The sequence below is a fragment of the Ambystoma mexicanum genome, chromosome 7q (genome assembly GCF_040938575.1).
Source record: "Ambystoma mexicanum isolate Mex_15411 chromosome 7q, UKY_AmexF1_1, whole genome shotgun sequence".
Taxonomy (NCBI): domain Eukaryota; kingdom Metazoa; phylum Chordata; class Amphibia; order Caudata; family Ambystomatidae; genus Ambystoma; species Ambystoma mexicanum.
In genome coordinates, this window is record NC_090941.1 from 1,136,985,673 (window position 1) to 1,137,012,829 (window position 27,157).

Consider the following 27,157-nt stretch of genomic DNA (forward strand, 5'->3'; position numbering starts at 1 on the left):
ACTGGCTGAACATTGCAGTTTTGAATTTCAGATGTCTTGGAACCTCATTGAAATACAGCTTCAAGGTTGTAAGTGCTTACCTTTTGAGGTTGAAGTTCTGTGAAATAAACAACAACTCTGGAAGTGTATGTTATAATATTTAGGGAACGATTGCATTTGAGCCTCAGGTGCTCACCTAACAGGAGTTCTTTCTATTTTTCTTTAGTTTTTTTCTTTAGTTAGTAAGTGCTTCCATGTTAGATGAGCAATTGTTGCAATATCTCCACTACAGAAAACCATCTCTCTATACTTTCAAAATCTTCACCAAGCAAGCTCAGAAAAGAGCGGGAAAAATGTGGGAGGAGCTACTTAATGGTTTGGTGCCTTCAGGGCCTTTCAAGGGATAAAAAGGTGGGCACTTCTTCCACAGTGCCCATAGCAGGAACGGCCTCGGATGAGAACAGTGATGCAGGCCAACTGGCTGAACATTGCAGTTTTGAATTTCAGATGTCTTGAAACCTCATAGAAATACAGCTTCAAGCTTGTAAGTGCTTACCTATTGAGGTTGAAGTTCTGTTAACTAAACAACAGCTCTGGAAGTGTATGTTATAATATTTAGAGAATAATTGCATTTGAGCATCAGGTGTTCACCTAACAGGAGTTCTTTCTATTTTTCTTTAGTTAGTAAGTGCTTCCATGTTAGGTGAGCAATTGTTGCAATATCTCCACTACAGAAAACCATCTCTCTATACTTTCAAAATCTTCACCAAGCAAGCTCAGAAAGAGCGGGAAAAATGTGGGAGGAGCTACTTAATGGTTTGGTGCCTTCAGGGCCTTTCAAGGGATAAAAAGGCGAGCACTTCTTCCACAGTGCCCATAACAGGAACAGCCTCAGACAAGAACAGGGATGCAGACCCATTGGCTGAACATTGCAGTTTTGAATTTCAGATGTCTTGAAACCTCATAGAAATACAGCTTCATGGTTATAAGTGCTTACCTTTTGAGGTTGAAGTTCTGTGAACTAAACAGCAACTTTGGAAGTGTATGTTATAATATTTAGGATGGATTGCATTTGAACATCAGGTGCTCACCTAACAGGAGTTCTTTCTATTTTTCTTTAGTTAGTAAGTGCTTCCATGTTAGGTGAGCAATTGTTGCAATATCCCCACTACAGAAAACCATCTCTCTATACTTTCAAAATCTTCACCAAGCAAGCTCAGAAAAGAGCGGGAAAAATGTGGGAGGAGCTACTTAATGGTTTGGTGCCTTGAGGGCCTTTCAAGGGATAAAAAGGTGGGCACTTCTTCCACAGTGCCCATAGCAGGAACGGCCTCGGATGAGAACAGTGATGCAGGCCAACTGGCTGAACATTGCAGTTTTGAATTTCAGATGTCTTGAAACCTCATAGAAATACAGCTTCAAGCTTGTAAGTGCTTACCTATTGAGGTTGAAGTTCTGTTAACTAAACAACAGCTCTGGAAGTGTATGTTATAATATTTAGAGAATAATTGCATTTGAGCATCAGGTGCTCACCTAACAGGAGTTCTTTCTATTTTTCTTTAGTTGGTAAGTGCTTCCATGTTAGGTGAGCAATTGTTGCAATATCTCCACTGCAGAAAACCATCCATCTATACTTTCAAAATCTTCACCAAGCAAGCTCAGAAAAGAGCGGGAAAAATGTGGGAGGAGCTACTTAATGGTTTGGTGCCTTCAGGGCCTTTCAAGGGATAAAAAGATGGGCACTTCTTCCACAGTGCCCATAGCAGGAACGGCCTCGGATGAGAACAGTGATGCAGGCCAACTGGCTGAACATTGCAGTTTTGAATTTCAGATGTCTTGAAACCTCATAGAAATACAGCTTCAAGCTTGTAAGTGCTTACCTATTGAGGTTGAAGTTCTGTTAACTAAACAACAGCTCTGGAAGTGTATGTTATAATATTTAGAGAATAATTGCATTTGAGCATCAGGTGCTCACCTAACAGGAGTTCTTTCTATTTTTCTTTAGTTAGTAAGTGCTTCCATGTTAGGTGAGCAATTGTTGCAATATCTCCACTACAGAAAACCATCTCTCTATACTTTCAAAATCTTCACCAAGCAAGCTCAGAAAGAGCGGGAAAAATGTGGGAGGAGCTACTTAATGGTTTGGTGCCTTCAGGGCCTTTCAAGGGATAAAAAGGCGAGCACTTCTTCCACAGTGCCCATAACAGGAACAGCCTCAGACAAGAACAGGGATGCAGACCCATTGGCTGAACATTGCAGTTTTGAATTTCAGATGTCTTGAAACCTCATAGAAATACAGCTTCATGGTTATAAGTGCTTACCTTTTGAGGTTGAAGTTCTGTGAACTAAACAGCAACTTTGGAAGTGTATGTTATAATATTTAGGATGGATTGCATTTGAACATCAGGTGCTGACCTAACAGGATTTCTTTCTATTTTTCTTTAGTTAGTAAGTGCTTCCATGTTAGGTGAGCAATTGTTGCAATATCCCCACTACAGAAAACCAAGTGCTTCTATGTTAGGTGAGCAATTGTTGCACTATCCCCACTACAGAAAACCATCTCTCTATACTTTCAAAATCTTCACCAAGCAAGCTCAGAAAGAGCGGGAAAAATGTGGGAGGAGCTACTTAATGGTTTGGTGCCTTCAGGGCCTTTCAAGGGATAAAAAGGCGAGCACTTCTTCCACAGTGCCCATACCAGGAACAGCCTCAGACAAGAACGGGGATGCAGACCCATTGGCTGAACATTGCAGTTTTGAATTTCAGATGTCTTGAAACCTCATAGAAATACAGCTTCATGGTTATAAGTGCTTACCTTTTGAGGTTGAAGTTGTGTGAACTAAACAGCAACTTTGGAAGTGTATGTTATAATATTTAGGATGGATTGCATTTGAACATCAGGTGCTCACCTAACAGGAGTTCTTTCTATTTTTCTTTAGTTAGTAAGTGCTTCCATGTTAGGTGAGCAATTGTTGCAATATCCCCACTACAGAAAACCATCTCTCTATACTTTCAAAATCTTCACCAAGCAAGCTCAGAAAAGAGCGGGACAAATGTGGGAGGAGCTACTTAATGGTTTGGTGCCTTGAGGGCCTTTCAAGGGATAAAAAGGTGGGCACTTCTTCCACAGTGCCCATAGCAGGAACGGCCTCGGATGAGAACAGTGATGCAGGCCAACTGGCTGAACATTGCAGTTTTGAAATTCAGATGTCTTGAAACCTCATAGAAATACAGCTTCAAGCTTGTAAGTGCTTACCTATTGAGGTTGAAGTTCTGTTAACTAAACAACAGCTCTGGAAGTGTATGTTATAATATTTAGAGAATAATTGCATTTGAGCATCAGGTGCTCACCTAACAGGAGTTCTTTCTATTTTTCTTTAGTTAGTAAGTGCTTCCATGTTAGGTGAGCAATTGTTGCAATATCTCTACTACAGAAAACCATCTCTCTATACTTTCAAAATCTTCACCAAGCAAGCTCAGAAAAGAGCGGGACAAATGTGGGAGGAGCTACTTAATGGTTTGGTGCCTTGAGGGCCTTTCAAGGGATAAAAAGGTGGGCACTTCTTCCACAGTGCCCATAGCAGGAACGGCCTCGGATGAGAACAGTGATGCAGGCCAACTGGCTGAACATTGCAGTTTTGAAATTCAGATGTCTTGAAACCTCATAGAAATACAGCTTCAAGCTTGTAAGTGCTTACCTATTGAGGTTGAAGTTCTGTTAACTAAACAACAGCTCTGGAAGTGTATGTTATAATATTTAGAGAATAATTGCATTTGAGCATCAGGTGCTCACCTAACAGGAGTTCTTTCTATTTTTCTTTAGTTAGTAAGTGCTTCCATGTTAGGTGAGCAATTGTTGCAATATCTCCACTACAGAAAACCATCTCTCTATACTTTCAAAATCTTCACCAAGCAAGCTCAGAAAAGAGCGGGAAAAATGTGGGAGGAGCTACTTAATGGTTTGGTGCCTTCAGGGCCTTTCAAGGGATAAAAAGGTGGGCACTTCTTCCACAGTGCCCATAGCAGGAACGGCCTCGGATGAGAACAGTGATGCAGGCCAACTGGCTGAACATTGCAGTTTTGAATTTCAGATGTCTTGAAACCTCATAGAAATACAGCTTCAAGCTTGTAAGTGCTTACCTATTGAGGTTGAAGTTCTGTTAACTAAACAACAGCTCTGGAAGTGTATGTTATAATATTTAGAGAATAATTGCATTTGAGCATCGGGTGCTCACCTAACAGGAGTTCTTTCTATTTTTCTTTAGTTAGTAAGTGCTTCCATGTTAGGTGAGCAATTGTTGCAATATCTCCACTACAGAAAACCATCTCTCTATACTTTCAAAATCTTCACCAAGCAAGCTCAGAAAAGAGCGGGAAAAATGTGGGAGGAGCTACTTAATGGTTTGGTGCCTTCAGGGCCTTTCAAGGGATAAAAAGGCGAGCACTTCTTCCACAGTGCCCATAACAGTAACAGCCTCAGACAAGAACAGGGATGCAGACCCATTGGCTGAACATTGCAGTTTTGAATTTCAGATGTCTTGAAACCTCATAGAAATACAGCTTCATGGTTATAAGTGCTTACCTTTTGAGGTTGAAGTTCTGTGAACTAAACAGCAACTTTGGAAGTGTATGTTATAATATTTAGGATGGATTGCATTTGAACATCAGGTGCTCACCTAACAGGAGTTCTTTCTATTTTTCTTTAGTTAGTAAGTGCTTCCATGTTAGGTGAGCAATTGTTGCAATATCCCCACTACAGAAAACCATCTCTCTATACTTTCAAAATCTTCACCAAGCAAGCTCAGAAAAGAGCGGGAAAAATGTGGGAGGAGCTACTTAATGGTTTGGTGCCTTGAGGGCCTTTCAAGGGATAAAAAGGTGGGCACTTCTTCCACAGTGCCCATAGCAGGAACGGCCTCGGATGAGAACAGTGATGCAGGCCAACTGGCTGAACATTGCAGTTTTGAATTTCAGATGTCTTGAAACCTCATAGAAATACAGCTTCAAGCTTGTAAGTGCTTACCTATTGAGGTTGAAGTTCTGTTAACTAAACAACAGCTCTGGAAGTGTATGTTATAATATTTAGAGAATAATTGCATTTGCGCATCAGGTGCTCACCTAACAGGAGTTCTTTCTATTTTTCTTTAGTTAGTAAGTGCTTCCATGTTAGGTGAGCAATTGTTGCAATATCTCTACTACAGAAAACCATCTCTCTATACTTTCAAAATCTTCACCAAGCAAGCCCAGAAAAGAGCGGGAAAAATGTGGGAGGAGCTACTTAATGGTTTGGTGCCTTCAGGGCCTTTCAAGGGATAAAAAGGCGAGCACTTCTTCCACAGTGCCCATAACAGTAACAGCCTCAGACAAGAACAGGGATGCAGACCCATTGGCTGAACATTGCAGTTTTGAATTTCAGATGTCTTGAAACCTCATAGAAATACAGCCTCATGGTTATAAGTGCTTACCTTTTGAGGTTGAAGTTCTGTTAACTAAACAACAGCTCTGGAAGTGTATGTTATAATATTTAGAGAATAATTGCATTTGAACATCAGGTGCTCACCTAACAGGAGTTCTTTCTATTTTTCTTTAGTTAGTAAGTGCTTCCATGTTAGGTGAGCAATTGTTGCAATATCCCCACTACAGAAAACCATCTCTCTATACTTTCAAAATCTTCACCAAGCAAGCTCAGAAAAGAGCGGGAAAAATGTGGGAGGAGCTACTTAATGGTTTGGTGCCTTGAGGGCCTTTCAAGGGATAAAAAGGTGGGCACTTCTTCCACAGGGCCCATAGCAGGAACGGCCTCAGATGAGAACAGTGATGCAGGCCAACTGGCTGAACATTGCAGTTTTGAATTTCAGATGTCTTGAAACCTCATAGAAATACAGCTTCAAGCTTGTAAGTGCTTACCTATTGAGGTTGAAGTTCTGTTAACTAAACAACAGCTCTGGAAGTGTATGTTATAATATTTAGAGAATAATTGCATTTGAGCATCAGGTGCTCACCTAACAGGAGTTCTTTCTATTTTTCTTTAGTTAGTAAGTGCTTCCATGTTAGGTGAGCAATTGTTTCAATATCTCCACTGCAGAAAACCATCCCTCTATACTTTCAAAATCTTCACCAAGCAAGCTCAGAAAAGAGCGGGAAAAATGTGGGAGGAGCTACTTAATGGTTTGGTGCCTTCAGGGCCTTTCAAGGGATAAAAAGGCGAGCACTTATTCCACAGTGCCCATACCAGAAACAGCCTCTGACAAGAACAGGGATGCAGACCCTTTGGCTGAACATTGCAGTTTTGAATTTCAGATGCCTTGAAATCTCATAGAAATACAGCTTCAAGCTTGTAAGTGCTTACCTTTTGAGTTTGAAGTTCTGTGAAATAAACAACAACTCTGGAAGTACATGGTATAATATTTAGGGATGGATTGCATTTGAGCATCAGGTGTTCACCTAACAGGAGTTCTTTCTATTTGTCTTTAGTTAGTAAGTGCTTCCATGTTAGGTGAGCAATTGTTGCAATATCCCCACTACAGAAAACCATCTCTCTATACTTTCAAAATCTTCACCAAGCAAGCTCAGAAAAGAGCGGGAAAATGTGGGAGGAGCTACTTAATGGTTTGGTGCCTTGAGGGCCTTTCAAGGGATAAAAAGGTGGGCACTTCTTCCACAGTGCCCATAGCAGGAACGGCCTCGGATGAGAACAGTGATGCAGGCCAACTGGCTGAACATTGCAGTTTTGAATTTCAGATGTCTTGAAACCTCATAGAAATACAGCTTCAAGCTTGTAAGTGCTTACCTATTGAGGTTGAAGTTCTGTTAACTAAACAACAGCTCTGGAAGTGTATGTTATAATATTTAGGATGGATTGCATTTGCGCATCAGGTGCTCACCTAACAGGAGATCTTTCTATTTTTCTTTAGTTAGTAAGTGCTTCCATGTTAGGTGAGCAATTGTTGCAATATCTCTACTACAGAAAACCATCTCTCTATACTTTCAAAATCTTCACCAAGCAAGCTCAGAAAAGAGCGGGAAAAATGTGGGAGGAGCTACTTAATGGTTTGGTGCCTTCAGGGCCTTTCAAGGGATAAAAAGGTGGGCACTTCTTCCACAGTGCCCATAGCAGGAACGGCCTCGGATGAGAACAGTGATGCAGGCCAACTGGCTGAACATTGCAGTTTTGAATTTCAGATGTCTTGAAACCTCATAGAAATACAGCTTCAAGCTTGTAAGTGCTTACCTATTGAGGTTGAAGTTCTGTTAACTAAACAACAGCTCTGGAAGTGTATGTTATAATATTTAGAGAATAATTGCATTTGAGCATCAGGTGCTCACCTAACAGGAGTTCTTTCTATTTTTCTTTAGTTAGTAAGTGCTTCCGTGTTAGGTGAGCAATTGTTGCAATATCTCCACTACAGAATACCATCTCTCTATACTTTCAAAATCTTCACCAAGCAAGCTCAGGAAAGAGCGGGAAAAATGTGGGAGGAGCTACTTAATGGTTTGGTGCCTTCAGGGCCTTTCAAGGGATAAAAAGGCGAGCACTTCTTCCACAGTGCCCATAACAGTAACAGCCTCAGACAAGAACAGGGATGCAGACCCATTGGCTGAACATTGCAGTTTTGAATTTCAGATGTCTTGAAACCTCATAGAAATACAGCTTCATGGTTATAAGTGCTTACCTTTTGAGGTTGAAGTTCTGTGAACTAAACAGCAACTTTGGAAGTGTATGTTATAATATTTAGGATGGATTGCATTTGAGCATCAGGTGTTCACCTAACAGGAGTTCTTTCTATTTTTCTTTAGTTAGTAAGTGCTTCCATGTTATGTGAGCAATTGTTGCAATATCTCTACTACAGAAAACCATCTCTCTATACTTTCAAAATCTTCACCAAGCAAGCTCAGAAAAGAGCGGGAAAAATGTGGGAGGAGCTACTTAATGGTTTGGTGCCTTCAGGGCCTTTCAAGGGATAAAAAGGTGGGCACTTCTTCCACAGTGCCCATAGCAGGAACGGCCTCGGATGAGAACAGTAATGCAGGCCAACTGGCTGAACATTGCAGTTTTGAATTTCAGATGTCTTGAAACCTCATAGAAATACAGCTTCAAGCTTGTAAGTGCTTACCTATTGAGGTTGAAGTTCTGTTAACTAAACAACAGCTCTGGAAGTGTATGTTATAATATTTAGAGAATAATTGCATTTGAGCATCGGGTGCTCACCTAACAGGAGTTCTTTCTATTTTTCTTTAGTTAGTAAGTGCTTCCATGTTAGGTGAGCAATTGTTGCAATATCTCCACTACAGAAAACCATCTCTCTATACTTTCAAAATCTTCACCAAGCAAGCTCAGAAAAGAGCGGGAAAAATGTGGGAGGAGCTACTTAATGGTTTGGTGCCTTCAGGGCCTTTCAAGGGATAAAAAGGCGAGCACTTCTTCCACAGTGCCCATAACAGTAACAGCCTCAGACAAGAACAGGGATGCAGACCCATTGGCTGAACATTGCAGTTTTGAATTTCAGATGTCTTGAAACCTCATAGAAATACAGCTTCATGGTTATAAGTGCTTACCTTTTGAGGTTGAAGTTCTGTGAACTAAACAGCAACTTTGGAAGTGTATGTTATAATATTTAGGATGGATTGCATTTGAACATCAGGTGCTCACCTAACAGGAGTTCTTTCTATTTTTCTTTAGTTAGTAAGTGTTTCCATGTTAGGTGAGCAATTGTTGCAATATCCCCACTACAGAAAACCATCTCTCTATACTTTCAAAATCTTCACCAAGCAAGCTCAGAAAAGAGCGGGAAAAATGTGGGAGGAGCTACTTAATGGTTTGGTGCCTTGAGGGCCTTTCAAGGGATAAAAAGGTGGGCACTTCTTCCACAGTGCCCATAGCAGGAACGGCCTCGGATGAGAACAGTGATGCAGGCCAACTGGCTGAACATTGCAGTTTTGAATTTCAGATGTCTTGAAACCTCATAGAAATACAGCTTCAAGCTTGTAAGTGCTTACCTATTGAGGTTGAAGTTCTGTTAACTAAACAACAGCTCTGGAAGTGTATGTTATAATATTTAGAGAATAATTGCATTTGCGCATCAGGTGCTCACCTAACAGGAGTTCTTTCTATTTTTCTTTAGTTAGTAAGTGCTTCCATGTTAGGTGAGCAATTGTTGCAATATCTCTACTACAGAAAACCATCTCTCTATACTTTCAAAATCTTCACCAAGCAAGCTCAGAAAAGAGCGGGAAAAATGTGGGAGGAGCTACTTAATGGTTTGGTGCCTTCAGGGCCTTTCAAGGGATAAAAAGGCGAGCACTTCTTCCACAGTGCCCATAACAGTAACAGCCTCAGACAAGAACAGGGATGCAGACCCATTGGCTGAACATTGCAGTTTTGAATTTCAGATGTCTTGAAACCTCATAGAAATACAGCTTCATGGTTATAAGTGCTTACCTTTTGAGGTTGAAGTTCTGTTAACTAAACAACAGCTCTGGAAGTGTATGTTATAATATTTAGAGAATAATTGCATTTGAACATCAGGTGCTCACCTAACAGGAGTTCTTTCTATTTTTCTTTAGTTAGTAAGTGCTTCCATGTTGGGTGAGCAATTGTTGCAATATCCCCACTACAGAAAACCATCTCTCTATACTTTCAAAATCTTCACCAAGCAAGCTCAGAAAAGAGCGGGAAAAATGTGGGAGGAGCTACTTAATGGTTTGGTGCCTTGAGGGCCTTTCAAGGGATAAAAAGGTGGGCACTTCTTCCACAGGGCCCATAGCAGGAACGGCCTCAGATGAGAACAGTGATGCAGGCCAACTGGCTGAACATTGCAGTTTTGAATTTCAGATGTCTTGAAACCTCATAGAAATACAGCTTCAAGCTTGTAAGTGCTTACCTATTGAGGTTGAAGTTCTGTTAACTAAACAACAGCTCTGGAAGTGTATGTTATAATATTTAGAGAATAATTGCATTTGAGCATCAGGTGCTCACCTAACAGGAGTTCTTTCTATTTTTCTTTAGTTAGTAAGTGCTTCCATGTTAGGTGAGCAATTGTTTCAATATCTCCACTGCAGAAAACCATCCCTCTATACTTTCAAAATCTTCACCAAGCAAGCTCAGAAAAGAGCGGGAAAAATGTGGGAGGAGCTACTTAATGGTTTGGTGCCTTCAGGGCCTTTCAAGGGATAAAAAGGCGAGCACTTATTCCACAGTGCCCATACCAGAAACAGCCTCTGACAAGAACAGGGATGCAGACCCTTTGGCTGAACATTGCAGTTTTGAATTTCAGATGCCTTGAAATCTCATAGAAATACAGCTTCAAGCTTGTAAGTGCTTACCTTTTGAGTTTGAAGTTCTGTGAAATAAACAACAACTCTGGAAGTACATGGTATAATATTTAGGGATGGATTGCATTTGAGCATCAGGTGTTCACCTAACAGGAGTTCTTTCTATTTGTCTTTAGTTAGTAAGTGCTTCCATGTTAGGTGAGCAATTGTTGCAATATCCCCACTACAGAAAACCATCTCTCTATACTTTCAAAATCTTCACCAAGCAAGCTCAGAAAAGAGCGGGAAAATGTGGGAGGAGCTACTTAATGGTTTGGTGCCTTGAGGGCCTTTCAAGGGATAAAAAGGTGGGCACTTCTTCCACAGTGCCCATAGCAGGAACGGCCTCGGATGAGAACAGTGATGCAGGCCAACTGGCTGAACATTGCAGTTTTGAATTTCAGATGTCTTGAAACCTCATAGAAATACAGCTTCAAGCTTGTAAGTGCTTACCTATTGAGGTTGAAGTTCTGTTAACTAAACAACAGCTCTGGAAGTGTATGTTATAATATTTAGGATGGATTGCATTTGAACATCAGGTGCTCACCTAACAGGAGTTCTTTCTATTTTTCTTTAGTTAGTAAGTGCTTCCATGTTAGGTGAGCAATTGTTGCAATATCCCCACTACAGAAAACCATCTCTCTATACTTTCAAAATCTTCACCAAGCAAGCTCAGAAAAGAGCGGGAAAAATGTGGGAGGAGCTACTTAATGGTTTGGTGCCTTGAGGGCCTTTCAAGGGATAAAAAGGTGGGCACTTCTTCCACAGTGCCCATAGCAGGAACGGCCTCGGATGAGAACAGTGATGCAGGCCAACTGGCTGAACATTGCAGTTTTGAATTTCAGATGTCTTGAAACCTCATAGAAATACAGCTTCAAGCTTGTAAGTGCTTACCTATTGAGGTTGAAGTTCTGTTAACTAAACAACAGCTCTGGAAGTGTATGTTATAATATTTAGAGAATAATTGCATTTGCGCATCAGGTGCTCACCTAACAGGAGTTCTTTCTATTTTTCTTTAGTTAGTAAGTGCTTCCATGTTAGGTGAGCAATTGTTGCAATATCTCTACTACAGAAAACCATCTCTCTATACTTTCAAAATCTTCACCAAGCAAGCTCAGAAAAGAGCGGGAAAAATGTGGGAGGAGCTACTTAATGGTTTGGTGCCTTCAGGGCCTTTCAAGGGATAAAAAGGTGGGCACTTCTTCCACAGTGCCCATAGCAGGAACGGCCTCGGATGAGAACAGTGATGCAGGCCAACTGGCTGAACATTGCAGTTTTGAATTTCAGATGTCTTGAAACCTCATAGAAATACAGCTTCAAGCTTGTAAGTGCTTACCTATTGAGGTTGAAGTTCTGTTAACTAAACAACAGCTCTGGAAGTGTATGTTATAATATTTAGAGAATAATTGCATTTGAGCATCAGGTGCTCACCTAACAGGAGTTCTTTCTATTTTTCTTTAGTTAGTAAGTGCTTCCGTGTTAGGTGAGCAATTGTTGCAATATCTCCACTACAGAATACCATCTCTCTATACTTTCAAAATCTTCACCAAGCAAGCTCAGGAAAGAGCGGGAAAAATGTGGGAGGAGCTACTTAATGGTTTGGTGCCTTCAGGGCCTTTCAAGGGATAAAAAGGCGAGCACTTCTTCCACAGTGCCCATAACAGTAACAGCCTCAGACAAGAACAGGGATGCAGACCCATTGGCTGAACATTGCAGTTTTGAATTTCAGATGTCTTGAAACCTCATAGAAATACAGCTTCATGGTTATAAGTGCTTACCTTTTGAGGTTGAAGTTCTGTGAACTAAACAGCAACTTTGGAAGTGTATGTTATAATATTTAGGATGGATTGCATTTGAGCATCAGGTGTTCACCTAACAGGAGTTCTTTCTATTTTTCTTTAGTTAGTAAGTGCTTCCATGTTAGGTGAGCAATTGTTGCAATATCCCCACTACAGAAAACCATCTCTCTATACTTTCAAAATCTTCACCAAGCAACCTCAGAAAAGAGCGGGAAAAATGTGGGAGGAGCTACTTAATGGTCTGGTGCCTTGAGGGCCTTTCAAGGGATAAAAAGGTGGGCCCTTCTCCACAGTGCCCATAGCAGGAACGGCCTCGGATGACAACAGTGATGCAGGCCAACTGGCTGAACATTGCAGTTTTGAATTTCAGATGTCTTGAAACCTCATAGAAATACAGCTTCATGGTTATAAGTGCTTACCTTTTGAGTTTGAAGTTCTGTGAAATAAACAACAACTCTGGAAGTACATGGTATACTATTTAGGGATGGATTGCATTTGAGCATCAGGTGTTCACCTAACAGGAGTTCTTTCTATTTTTCTTTAGTTAGTAAGTGCTTCTATGTTAGGTGAGCAATTGTTGCACTATCCCCACTACAGAAAACCATCTCTCTATACTTTCAAAATCTTCACCAAGCAAGCTCGGAAAAGAGCGGGAAAAATGTGGGAGGAGCTACTTAATGGTTTGGTGCCTTGAGGGCCTTTCAAGGGATAAAAAGGTGGGCACTTCTTCCACAGTGCCCATACCAGAAACAGCCTCTGACAAGAACAGGGATGCAGACCCTTTGGCTGAACATTGCAGTTTTGAATTTCAGATGCCTTGAAACCACATAGAAATACAGCTTCAAGCTTGTAAGTGCTTACCTTTTGAGTTTGAAGTTCTGTGAAATAAACAACAACTCTTTTAACTAAACAACAGCTCTGGAAGTGTATGTTATAATATTTAGAGAATAATTGCATTTGAGCATCAGGTGCTCACCTAACAGGAGTTCTTTCTATTTTTCTTTAGTTAGTAAGTGCTTCCATGTTAGGTGAGCAATTGTTGCAATATCCCCACTACATAAAACCATCTCTCTATACTTTCAAAATCTTCACCAATCAAGCTCAGAAAAGAGCGGGAAAAATGTGGGAGGAGCTACTTAATGTTTTGGTGCCTTCAGGGCCTTTCAAGGGATAAAAAGGCGAGCACTTCTTCCACAGTGCCCATAGCAGGAACGGCCTCGGATGAGAACAGTGATGCAGGCCAACTGGCTGAACATTGCAGTTTTGAATTTCAGATGTCTTGAAACCTCATAGAAATACAGCTTCAAGGTTGGCACCTGCGTTTTATATATGTGTAAGTGCTTCCCTTTTGAGGTTGAAGTTCTGTGAACTAAACAGCAATTTTGGAAGTGTATGTTATAATATTTAGGATGGATTGCATTTGAACATCAGGTGCTCACCTAACAGGAGTTATTTCTATTTTTCTTTAGTTAGTAAGTGCTTCCATGTTAGGTGAGCAATTGTTGCAATATCTCCACTACAGAAAACCATCTCTCTATACTTTCAAAATCTTCACCAAGGAAGCTCAGAAAAGAGCGGGAAAAATGTGGGAGGAGCTTCTTAATGGTTTGGTGCCTTCAGGGACTTTCAAGGGATAAAAAGGCTAGAACTTCTTCCTTAGTGCCAATACCAGGAACAGCCTCAGACAAGAACAGGGATGCAGACCCTTTGGCTGAACATTGCAGTTTTGAATTTCAGATGTCTTGAAACCTCATAGAAATACAGCTTCAAGCTTGTAAGTGCTTACCTTTTGAGTTTGAAGTTCTGTGAAATAAACAACAACTCTGGAAGTACATGGTATAATATTTAGGGATGGATTACATTTGAGCATCAGGTGTTCACCTAACAGGAGTTCTTTCTATTTTTCTTTAGTTAGTAAGTGCTTCCATGTTAGGTGAGCAATTGTTGCAATATCCCCACTACAGAAAACCATCTCTCTATACTTTCAAAATCTTCACCAAGCAAGCTCAGAAAGAGCGGGAAAAATGTGGGAGGAGCTACTTAATGGTTTGGTGCCTTCAGGGCCTTTCAAGGGATAAAAAGGCGAGCACTTCTTCCACATTGCCAATAACAGGAACAGCCTCAGACAAGAACGGGGATGCAGACCCATTGGCTGAACATTGCAGTTTTGAATTTCAGATGTCTTGAAACCTCATAGAAATACAGCTTCATGGTTATAAGTGCTTACCTTTTGAGGTTGAAGTTGTGTGAACTAAACAGCAACTTTGGAAGTGTATGTTATAATATTTAGGATGGATTGCATTTGAACATCAGGTGCTCACCTAACAGGAGTTCTTTCTATTTTTCTTTAGTTAGTAAGTGCTTCCATGTTAGGTGAGCAATTGTTGCAATATCCCCACTACAGAAAACCATCTCTCTATACTTTCAAAATCTTCACCAAGCAAGCTCAGAAAAGAGCGGGAAAAATGTGGGAGGAGCTACTTAATGGTTTGGTGCCTTGAGGGCCTTTCAAGGGATAAGAAGGTGGGCACTTCTTCCACAGTGCCCATAGCAGGAACGGCCTCGGATGAGAACAGTGATGCAGGCCAACTGGCTGAACATTGCAGTTTTGAATTTCAGATGTCTTGAAACCTCATAGAAATACAGCTTCAAGCTTGTAAGTGCTTACCTATTGAGGTTGAAGTTCTGTTAACTAAACAACAGCTCTGGAAGTGTATGTTATAATATTTAGAGAATAATTGCATTTGAGCATCAGGTGCTCACCTAACAGGAGTTCTTTCTATTTTTCTTTAGTTAGTAAGTGCTTCCATGTTAGGTGAGCAATTGTTGCAATATCTCTACTACAGAAAACCATCTCTCTATACTTTCAAAATCTTCACCAAGCAAGCTCAGAAAAGAGCGGGACAAATGTGGGAGGAGCTACTTAATGGTTTGGTGCCTTGAGGGCCTTTCAAGGGATAAAAAGGTGGGCACTTCTTCCACAGTGCCCATAGCAGGAACGGCCTCGGATGAGAACAGTGATGCAGGCCAACTGGCTGAACATTGCAGTTTTGAATTTCAGATGTCTTGAAACCTCATAGAAATACAGCTTCAAGCTTGTAAGTGCTTACCTATTGAGGTTGAAGTTCTGTTAACTAAACAACAGCTCTGGAAGTGTATGTTATAATATTTAGAGAATAATTGCATTTGAGCATCAGGTGCTCACCTAACAGGAGTTCTTTCTATTTTTCTTTAGTTAGTAAGTGCTTCCATGTTAGGTGAGCAATTGTTGCAATATCTCCACTACAGAAAACCATCTCTCTATACTTTCAAAATCTTCACCAAGCAAGCTCAGAAAAGAGCGGGAAAAATGTGGGAGGAGCTACTTAATGGTTTGGTGCCTTCAGGGCCTTTCAAGGGATAAAAAGGTGGGCACTTCTTCCACAGTGCCCATAGCAGGAACGGCCTCGGATGAGAACAGTGATGCAGGCCAACTGGCTGAACATTGCAGTTTTGAATTTCAGATGTCTTGAAACCTCATAGAAATACAGCTTCAAGCTTGTAAGTGCTTACCTATTGAGGTTGAAGTTCTGTTAACTAAACAACAGCTCTGGAAGTGTATGTTATAATATTTAGAGAATAATTGCATTTGAGCATCGGGTGCTCACCTAACAGGAGTTCTTTCTATTTTTCTTTAGTTAGTAAGTGCTTCCATGTTAGGTGAGCAATTGTTGCAATATCTCCACTACAGAAAACCATCTCTCTATACTTTCAAAATCTTCACCAAGCAAGCTCAGAAAAGAGCGGGAAAAATGTGGGAGGAGCTACTTAATGGTTTGGTGCCTTCAGGGCCTTTCAAGGGATAAAAAGGCGAGCACTTCTTCCACAGTGCCCATAACAGTAACAGCCTCAGACAAGAACAGGGATGCAGACCCATTGGCTGAACATTGCAGTTTTGAATTTCAGATGTCTTGAAACCTCATAGAAATACAGCTTCATGGTTATAAGTGCTTACCTTTTGAGGTTGAAGTTCTGTGAACTAAACAGCAACTTTGGAAGTGTATGTTATAATATTTAGGATGGATTGCATTTGAACATCAGGTGCTCACCTAACAGGAGTTCTTTCTATTTTTCTTTAGTTAGTAAGTGCTTCCATGTTAGGTGAGCAATTGTTGCAATATCCCCACTACAGAAAACCATCTCTCTATACTTTCAAAATCTTCACCAAGCAAGCTCAGAAAAGAGCGGGAAAAATGTGGGAGGAGCTACTTAATGGTTTGGTGCCTTGAGGGCCTTTCAAGGGATAAAAAGGTGGGCACTTCTTCCACAGTGCCCATAGCAGGAACGGCCTCGGATGAGAACAGTGATGCAGGCCAACTGGCTGAACATTGCAGTTTTGAATTTCAGATGTCTTGAAACCTCATAGAAATACAGCTTCAAGCTTGTAAGTGCTTACCTATTGAGGTTGAAGTTCTGTTAACTAAACAACAGCTCTGGAAGTGTATGTTATAATATTTAGAGAATAATTGCATTTGCGCATCAGGTGCTCACCTAACAGGAGTTCTTTCTATTTTTCTTTAGTTAGTAAGTGCTTCCATGTTAGGTGAGCAATTGTTGCAATATCTCTACTACAGAAAACCATCTCTCTATACTTTCAAAATCTTCACCAAGCAAGCTCAGAAAAGAGCGGGACAAATGTGGGAGGAGCTACTTAATGGTTTGGTGCCTTGAGGGCCTTTCAAGGGATAAAAAGGTGGGCACTTCTTCCACAGTGCCCATAGCAGGAACGGCCTCGGATGAGAACAGTGATGCAGGCCAACTGGCTGAACATTGCAGTTTTGAATTTCAGATGTCTTGAAACCTCATAGAAATACAGCTTCAAGCTTGTAAGTGCTTACCTATTGAGGTTGAAGTTCTGTTAACTAAACAACAGCTCTGGAAGTGTATGTTATAATATTTAGGATGGATTGCATTTGAACATCAGGTGCTCACCTAACAGGAGTTCTTTCTATTTTTCTTTAGTTAGTAAGTGCTTCCATGTTAGGTGAGCAATTGTTGCAATATCCCCACTACAGAAAACCATCTCTCTATACTTTCAAAATCTTCACCAAGCAAGCTCAGAAAAGAGCGGGAAAAATGTGGGAGGAGCTACTTAATGGTTTGGTGCCTTGAGGGCCTTTCAAGGGATAAAAAGGTGGGCACTTCTTCCACAGTGCCCATAGCAGGAACGGCCTCGGATGAGAACAGTGATGCAGGCCAACTGGCTGAACATTGCAGTTTTGAATTTCAGATGTCTTGAAACCTCATAGAAATACAGCTTCAAGCTTGTAAGTGCTTACCTATTGAGGTTGAAGTTCTGTTAACTAAACAACAGCTCTGGAAGTGTATGTTATAATATTTAGAGAATAATTGCATTTGAACATCAGGTGCTCACCTAACAGGAGTTCTTTCTATTTTTCTTTAGTTAGTAAGTGCTTCCATGTTAGGTGAGCAATTGTTTCAATATCTCCACTGCAGAAAACCATCCCTCTATACTTTCAAAATCTTCACCAAGCAAGCTCAGAAAAGAGCGGGAAAAATGTGGGAGGAGCTACTTAATGGTTTGGTGCCTTCAGGGCCTTTCAAGGGATAAAAAGGCGAGCACTTATTCCACAGTGCCCATACCAGAAACAGCCTCTGACAAGAACAGGGATGCAGACCCTTTGGCTGAACATTGCAGTTTTGAATTTCAGATGCCTTGAAATCTCATAGAAATACAGCTTCAAGCTTGTAAGTGCTTACCTTTTGAGTTTGAAGTTCTGTGAAATAAACAACAACTCTGGAAGTACATGGTATAATATTTAGGGATGGATTGCATTTGAGCATCAGGTGTTCACCTAACAGGAGTTCTTTCTATTTGTCTTTAGTTAGTAAGTGCTTCCATGTTAGGTGAGCAATTGTTGCAATATCCCCACTACAGAAAACCATCTCTCTATACTTTCAAAATCTTCACCAAGCAAGCTCAGAAAAGAGCGGGAAAATGTGGGAGGAGCTACTTAATGGTTTGGTGCCTTGAGGGCCTTTCAAGGGATAAAAAGGTGGGCACTTCTTCCACAGTGCCCATAGCAGGAACGGCCTCGGATGAGAACAGTGATGCAGGCCAACTGGCTGAACATTGCAGTTTTGAATTTCAGATGTCTTGAAACCTCATAGAAATACAGCTTCAAGCTTGTAAGTGCTTACCTATTGAGGTTGAAGTTCTGTTAACTAAACAACAGCTCTGGAAGTGTATGTTATAATATTTAGGATGGATTGCATTTGAACATCAGGTGCTCACCTAACAGGAGTTCTTTCTATTTTTCTTTAGTTAGTAAGTGCTTCCATGTTAGGTGAGCAATTGTTGCAATATCCCCACTACAGAAAACCATCTCTCTATACTTTCAAAATCTTCACCAAGCAAGCTCAGAAAAGAGCGGGAAAAATGTGGGAGGAGCTACTTAATGGTTTGGTGCCTTGAGGGCCTTTCAAGGGATAAAAAGGTGGGCACTTCTTCCACAGTGCCCATAGCAGGAACGGCCTCGGATGAGAACAGTGATGCAGGCCAACTGGCTGAACATTGCAGTTTTGAATTTCAGATGTCTTGAAACCTCATAGAAATACAGCTTCAAGCTTGTAAGTGCTTACCTATTGAGGTTGAAGTTCTGTTAACTAAACAACAGCTCTGGAAGTGTATGTTATAATATTTAGAGAATAATTGCATTTGCGCATCAGGTGCTCACCTAACAGGAGTTCTTTCTATTTTTCTTTAGTTAGTAAGTGCTTCCATGTTAGGTGAGCAATTGTTGCAATATCTCTACTACAGAAAACCATCTCTCTATACTTTCAAAATCTTCACCAAGCAAGCTCAGAAAAGAGCGGGAAAAATGTGGGAGGAGCTACTTAATGGTTTGGTGCCTTCAGGGCCTTTCAAGGGATAAAAAGGTGGGCACTTCTTCCACAGTGCCCATAGCAGGAACGGCCTCGGATGAGAACAGTGATGCAGGCCAACTGGCTGAACATTGCAGTTTTGAATTTCAGATGTCTTGAAACCTCATAGAAATACAGCTTCAAGCTTGTAAGTGCTTACCTATTGAGGTTGAAGTTCTGTTAACTAAACAACAGCTCTGGAAGTGTATGTTATAATATTTAGAGAATAATTGCATTTGAGCATCAGGTGCTCACCTAACAGGAGTTCTTTCTATTTTTCTTTAGTTAGTAAGTGCTTCCGTGTTAGGTGAGCAATTGTTGCAATATCTCCACTACAGAATACCATCTCTCTATACTTTCAAAATCTTCACCAAGCAAGCTCAGGAAAGAGCGGGAAAAATGTGGGAGGAGCTACTTAATGGTTTGGTGCCTTCAGGGCCTTTCAAGGGATAAAAAGGCGAGCACTTCTTCCACAGTGCCCATAACAGTAACAGCCTCAGACAAGAACAGGGATGCAGACCCATTGGCTGAACATTGCAGTTTTGAATTTCAGATGTCTTGAAACCTCATAGAAATACAGCTTCATGGTTATAAGTGCTTACCTTTTGAGGTTGAAGTTCTGTGAACTAAACAGCAACTTTGGAAGTGTATGTTATAATATTTAGGATGGATTGCATTTGAGCATCAGGTGTTCACCTAACAGGAGTTCTTTCTATTTTTCTTTAGTTAGTAAGTGCTTCCATGTTAGGTGAGCAATTGTTGCAATATCCCCACTACAGAAAACCATCTCTCTATACTTTCAAAATCTTCACCAAGCAACCTCAGAAAAGAGCGGGAAAAATGTGGGAGGAGCTACTTAATGGTCTGGTGCCTTGAGGGCCTTTCAAGGGATAAAAAGGTGGGCCCTTCTCCACAGTGCCCATAGCAGGAACGGCCTCGGATGACAACAGTGATGCAGGCCAACTGGCTGAACATTGCAGTTTTGAATTTCAGATGTCTTGAAACCTCATAGAAATACAGCTTCATGGTTATAAGTGCTTACCTTTTGAGTTTGAAGTTCTGTGAAATAAACAACAACTCTGGAAGTACATGGTATACTATTTAGGGATGGATTGCATTTGAGCATCAGGTGTTCACCTAACAGGAGTTCTTTCTATTTTTCTTTAGTTAGTAAGTGCTTCTATGTTAGGTGAGCAATTGTTGCACTATCCCCACTACAGAAAACCATCTCTCTATACTTTCAAAATCTTCACCAAGCAAGCTCGGAAAAGAGCGGGAAAAATGTGGGAGGAGCTACTTAATGGTTTGGTGCCTTGAGGGCCTTTCAAGGGATAAAAAGGTGGGCACTTCTTCCACAGTGCCCATACCAGAAACAGCCTCTGACAAGAACAGGGATGCAGACCCTTTGGCTGAACATTGCAGTTTTGAATTTCAGATGCCTTGAAACCACATAGAAATACAGCTTCAAGCTTGTAAGTGCTTACCTTTTGAGTTTGAAGTTCTGTGAAATAAACAACAACTCTTTTAACTAAACAACAGCTCTGGAAGTGTATGTTATAATATTTAGAGAATAATTGCATTTGAGCATCAGGTGCTCACCTAACAGGAGTTCTTTCTATTTTTCTTTAGTTAGTAAGTGCTTCCATGTTAGGTGAGCAATTGTTGCAATATCCCCACTACATAAAACCATCTCTCTATACTTTCAAAATCTTCACCAATCAAGCTCAGAAAAGAGCGGGAAAAATGTGGGAGGAGCTACTTAATGTTTTGGTGCCTTCAGGGCCTTTCAAGGGATAAAAAGGCGAGCACTTCTTCCACAGTGCCCATAGCAGGAACGGCCTCGGATGAGAACAGTGATGCAGGCCAACTGGCTGAACATTGCAGTTTTGAATTTCAGATGTCTTGAAACCTCATAGAAATACAGCTTCAAGGTTGGCACCTGCGTTTTATATATGTGTAAGTGCTTCCCTTTTGAGGTTGAAGTTCTGTGAACTAAACAGCAATTTTGGAAGTGTATGTTATAATATTTAGGATGGATTGCATTTGAACATCAGGTGCTCACCTAACAGGAGTTATTTCTATTTTTCTTTAGTTAGTAAGTGCTTCCATGTTAGGTGAGCAATTGTTGCAATATCTCCACTACAGAAAACCATCTCTCTATACTTTCAAAATCTTCACCAAGGAAGCTCAGAAAAGAGCGGGAAAAATGTGGGAGGAGCTTCTTAATGGTTTGGTGCCTTCAGGGACTTTCAAGGGATAAAAAGGCTAGAACTTCTTCCACAGTGCCCATACCAGGAACAGCCTCAGACAAGAACAGGGATGCAGACCCTTTGGCTGAACATTGCAGTTTTGAATTTCAGATGTCTTGAAACCTCATAGAAATACAGCTTCAAGCTTGTAAGTGCTTACCTTTTGAGTTTGAAGTTCTGTGAAATAAACAACAACTCTGGAAGTACATGGTATAATATTTAGGGATGGATTACATTTGAGCATCAGGTGTTCACCTAACAGGAGTTCTTTCTATTTTTCTTTAGTTAGTAAGTGCTTCCATGTTAGGTGAGCAATTGTTGCAATATCCCCACTACAGAAAACCATCTCTCTATACTTTCAAAATCTTCACCAAGCAAGCTCAGAAAGAGCGGGAAAAATGTGGGAGGAGCTACTTAATGGTTTGGTGCCTTCAGGGCCTTTCAAGGGATAAAAAGGCGAGCACTTCTTCCACATTGCCAATAACAGGAACAGCCTCAGACAAGAACGGGGATGCAGACCCATTGGCTGAACATTGCAGTTTTGAATTTCAGATGTCTTGAAACCTCATAGAAATACAGCTTCATGGTTATAAGTGCTTACCTTTTGAGGTTGAAGTTGTGTGAACTAAACAGCAACTTTGGAAGTGTATGTTATAATATTTAGGATGGATTGCATTTGAACATCAGGTGCTCACCTAACAGGAGTTCTTTCTATTTTTCTTTAGTTAGTAAGTGCTTCCATGTTAGGTGAGCAATTGTTGCAATATCCCCACTACAGAAAACCATCTCTCTATACTTTCAAAATCTTCACCAAGCAAGCTCAGAAAAGAGCGGGAAAAATGTGGGAGGAGCTACTTAATGGTTTGGTGCCTTGAGGGCCTTTCAAGGGATAAGAAGGTGGGCACTTCTTCCACAGTGCCCATAGCAGGAACGGCCTCGGATGAGAACAGTGATGCAGGCCAACTGGCTGAACATTGCAGTTTTGAATTTCAGATGTCTTGAAACCTCATAGAAATACAGCTTCAAGCTTGTAAGTGCTTACCTATTGAGGTTGAAGTTCTGTTAACTAAACAACAGCTCTGGAAGTGTATGTTATAATATTTAGAGAATAATTGCATTTGAGCATCAGGTGCTCACCTAACAGGAGTTCTTTCTATTTTTCTTTAGTTAGTAAGTGCTTCCATGTTAGGTGAGCAATTGTTGCAATATCTCTACTACAGAAAACCATCTCTCTATACTTTCAAAATCTTCACCAAGCAAGCTCAGAAAAGAGCGGGACAAATGTGGGAGGAGCTACTTAATGGTTTGGTGCCTTGAGGGCCTTTCAAGGGATAAAAAGGTGGGCACTTCTTCCACAGTGCCCATAGCAGGAACGGCCTCGGATGAGAACAGTGATGCAGGCCAACTGGCTGAACATTGCAGTTTTGAATTTCAGATGTCTTGAAACCTCATAGAAATACAGCTTCAAGCTTGTAAGTGCTTACCTATTGAGGTTGAAGTTCTGTTAACTAAACAACAGCTCTGGAAGTGTATGTTATAATATTTAGAGAATAATTGCATTTGAGCATCAGGTGCTCACCTAACAGGAGTTCTTTCTATTTTTCTTTAGTTAGTAAGTGCTTCCATGTTAGGTGAGCAATTGTTGCAATATCTCCACTACAGAAAACCATCTCTCTATACTTTCAAAATCTTCACCAAGCAAGCTCAGAAAAGAGCGGGAAAAATGTGGGAGGAGCTACTTAATGGTTTGGTGCCTTCAGGGCCTTTCAAGGGATAAAAAGGTGGGCACTTCTTCCACAGTGCCCATAGCAGGAACGGCCTCGGATGAGAACAGTGATGCAGGCCAACTGGCTGAACATTGCAGTTTTGAATTTCAGATGTCTTGAAACCTCATAGAAATACAGCTTCAAGCTTGTAAGTGCTTACCTATTGAGGTTGAAGTTCTGTTAACTAAACAACAGCTCTGGAAGTGTATGTTATAATATTTAGAGAATAATTGCATTTGAGCATCGGGTGCTCACCTAACAGGAGTTCTTTCTATTTTTCTTTAGTTAGTAAGTGCTTCCATGTTAGGTGAGCAATTGTTGCAATATCTCCACTACAGAAAACCATCTCTCTATACTTTCAAAATCTTCACCAAGCAAGCTCAGAAAAGAGCGGGAAAAATGTGGGAGGAGCTACTTAATGGTTTGGTGCCTTCAGGGCCTTTCAAGGGATAAAAAGGCGAGCACTTCTTCCACAGTGCCCATAACAGTAACAGCCTCAGACAAGAACAGGGATGCAGACCCATTGGCTGAACATTGCAGTTTTGAATTTCAGATGTCTTGAAACCTCATAGAAATACAGCTTCATGGTTATAAGTGCTTACCTTTTGAGGTTGAAGTTCTGTGAACTAAACAGCAACTTTGGAAGTGTATGTTATAATATTTAGGATGGATTGCATTTGAACATCAGGTGCTCACCTAACAGGAGTTCTTTCTATTTTTCTTTAGTTAGTAAGTGCTTCCATGTTAGGTGAGCAATTGTTGCAATATCCCCACTACAGAAAACCATCTCTCTATACTTTCAAAATCTTCACCAAGCAAGCTCAGAAAAGAGCGGGAAAAATGTGGGAGGAGCTACTTAATGGTTTGGTGCCTTGAGGGCCTTTCAAGGGATAAAAAGGTGGGCACTTCTTCCACAGTGCCCATAGCAGGAACGGCCTCGGATGAGAACAGTGATGCAGGCCAACTGGCTGAACATTGCAGTTTTGAATTTCAGATGTCTTGAAACCTCATAGAAATACAGCTTCAAGCTTGTAAGTGCTTACCTATTGAGGTTGAAGTTCTGTTAACTAAACAACAGCTCTGGAAGTGTATGTTATAATATTTAGAGAATAATTGCATTTGCGCATCAGGTGCTCACCTAACAGGAGTTCTTTCTATTTTTCTTTAGTTAGTAAGTGCTTCCATGTTAGGTGAGCAATTGTTGCAATATCTCTACTACAGAAAACCATCTCTCTATACTTTCAAAATCTTCACCAAGCAAGCTCAGAAAAGAGCGGGACAAATGTGGGAGGAGCTACTTAATGGTTTGGTGCCTTGAGGGCCTTTCAAGGGATAAAAAGGTGGGCACTTCTTCCACAGTGCCCATAGCAGGAACGGCCTCGGATGAGAACAGTGATGCAGGCCAACTGGCTGAACATTGCAGTTTTGAATTTCAGATGTCTTGAAACCTCATAGAAATACAGCTTCAAGCTTGTAAGTGCTTACCTATTGAGGTTGAAGTTCTGTTAACTAAACAACAGCTCTGGAAGTGTATGTTATAATATTTAGGATGGATTGCATTTGAACATCAGGTGCTCACCTAACAGGAGTTCTTTCTATTTTTCTTTAGTTAGTAAGTGCTTCCATGTTAGGTGAGCAATTGTTGCAATATCCCCACTACAGAAAACCATCTCTCTATACTTTCAAAATCTTCACCAAGCAAGCTCAGAAAAGAGCGGGAAAAATGTGGGAGGAGCTACTTAATGGTTTGGTGCCTTGAGGGCCTTTCAAGGGATAAAAAGGTGGGCCCTTCTCCACAGTGCCCATAGCAGGAACGGCCTCGGATGAGAACAGTGATGCAGGCCAACTGGCTGAACATTGCAGTTTTGAATTTCAGATGTCTTGAAACCTCATAGAAATACAGCTTCAAGCTTGTAAGTGCTTACCTATTGAGGTTGAAGTTCTGTTAACTAAACAACAGCTCTGGAAGTGTATGTTATAATATTTAGAGAATAATTGCATTTGAGCATCAGGTGCTCACCTAACAGGAGTTCTTTCTATTTTTCTTTAGTTAGTAAGTGCTTCCATGTTAGGTGAGCAATTGTTGCAATATCTCCACTACAGAAAACCATCTCTCTATACTTTCAAAATCTTCACCAAGCAAGCTCAGAAAAGAGCGGGAAAAATGTGGGAGGAGCTACTTAATGGTTTGGTGCCTTCAGGGCCTTTCAAGGGATAAAAAGGTGGGCACTTCTTCCACAGTGCCCATAGCAGGAACGGCCTCGGATGAGAACAGTGATGCAGGCCAACTGGCTGAACATTGCAGTTTTGAATTTCAGATGTCTTGAAACCTCATAGAAATACAGCTTCAAGCTTGTAAGTGCTTACCTATTGAGGTTGAAGTTCTGTTAACTAAACAACAGCTCTGGAAGTGTATGTTATAATATTTAGAGAATAATTGCATTTGAGCATCAGGTGCTCACCTAACAGGAGTTCTTTCTATTTTTCTTTAGTTAGTAAGTGCTTCCATGTTAGGTGAGCAATTGTTGCAATATCTCCACTACAGAAAACCATCTCTCTATACTTTCAAAATCTTCACCAAGCAAGCTCAGAAAAGAGCGGGAAAAATGTGGGAGGAGCTACTTAATGGTTTGGTGCCTTCAGGGCCTTTCAAGGGATAAAAAGGCGAGCACTTCTTCCACAGTGCCCATAACAGTAACAGCCTCAGACAAGAACAGGGATGCAGACCCATTGGCTGAACATTGCAGTTTTGAATTTCAGATGTCTTGAAACCTCATAGAAATACAGCTTCATGGTTATAAGTGCTTACCTTTTGAGGTTGAAGTTCTGTGAACTAAACAGCAACTTTGGAAGTGTATGTTATAATATTTAGGATGGATTGCATTTGAACATCAGGTGCTCACCTAACAGGAGTTCTTTCTATTTTTCTTTAGTTAGTAAGTGCTTCCATGTTGGGTGAGCAATTGTTGCAATATCCCCACTACAGAAAACCATCTCTCTATACTTTCAAAATCTTCACCAAGCAAGCTCAGAAAAGAGCGGGAAAAATGTGGGAGGAGCTACTTAATGGTTTGGTGCCTTGAGGGCCTTTCAAGGGATAAAAAGGTGGGCACTTCTTCCACAGTGCCCATAGCAGGAACGGCCTCAGATGAGAACAGTGATGCAGGCCAACTGGCTGAACATTGCAGTTTTGAATTTCAGATGTCTTGAAACCTCATAGAAATACAGCTTCAAGCTTGTAAGTGCTTACCTATTGAGGTTGAAGTTCTGTTAACTAAACAACAGCTCTGGAAGTGTATGTTATAATATTTAGAGAATAATTGCATTTGAGCATCAGGTGCTCACCTAACAGGAGTTCTTTCTATTTTTCTTTAGTTAGTAAGTGCTTCCATGTTAGGTGAGCAATTGTTGCAATATCTCCACTGCAGAAAACCATCCCTCTATACTTTCAAAATCTTCACCAAGCAAGCTCAGAAAAGAGCGGGAAAAATGTGGGAGGAGCTACTTAATGGTTTGGTGCCTTCAGGGCCTTTCAAGGGATAAAAAGGCGAGCACTTATTCCACAGTGCCCATACCAGAAACAGCCTCTGACAAGAACAGGGATGCAGACCCTTTGGCTGAACATTGCAGTTTTGAATTTCAGATGCCTTGAAACCTCATAGAAATAAAGCTTCAAGCTTGTAAGTGCTTACCTTTTGAGTTTGAAGTTCTGTGAAATAAACAACAACCCTGGAAGTACATGGTATAATATTTAGGGATGGATTGCATTTGAGCATCAGGTGTTCACCTGACAGGAGTTCTTTCTATTTTTCTTTAGTTAGTAAGTGCTTCCATGTTAGGTGAGCAATTGTTGCAATATCCCCACTACAGAAAACCATCTCTCTATACTTTCAAAATCTTCACCAAGCAACCTCAGAAAAGAGCGGGAAAAATGTGGGAGGAGCTACTTAATGGTCTGGTGCCTTGAGGGCCTTTCAAGGGATAAAAAGGTGGGCCCTTCTCCACAGTGCCCATAGCAGGAACGGCCTCGGATGACAACAGTGATGCAGGCCAACTGGCTGAACATTGCAGTTTTGAATTTCAGATGTCTTGAAACCTCATAGAAATACAGCTTCAAGCTTGTAAGTGC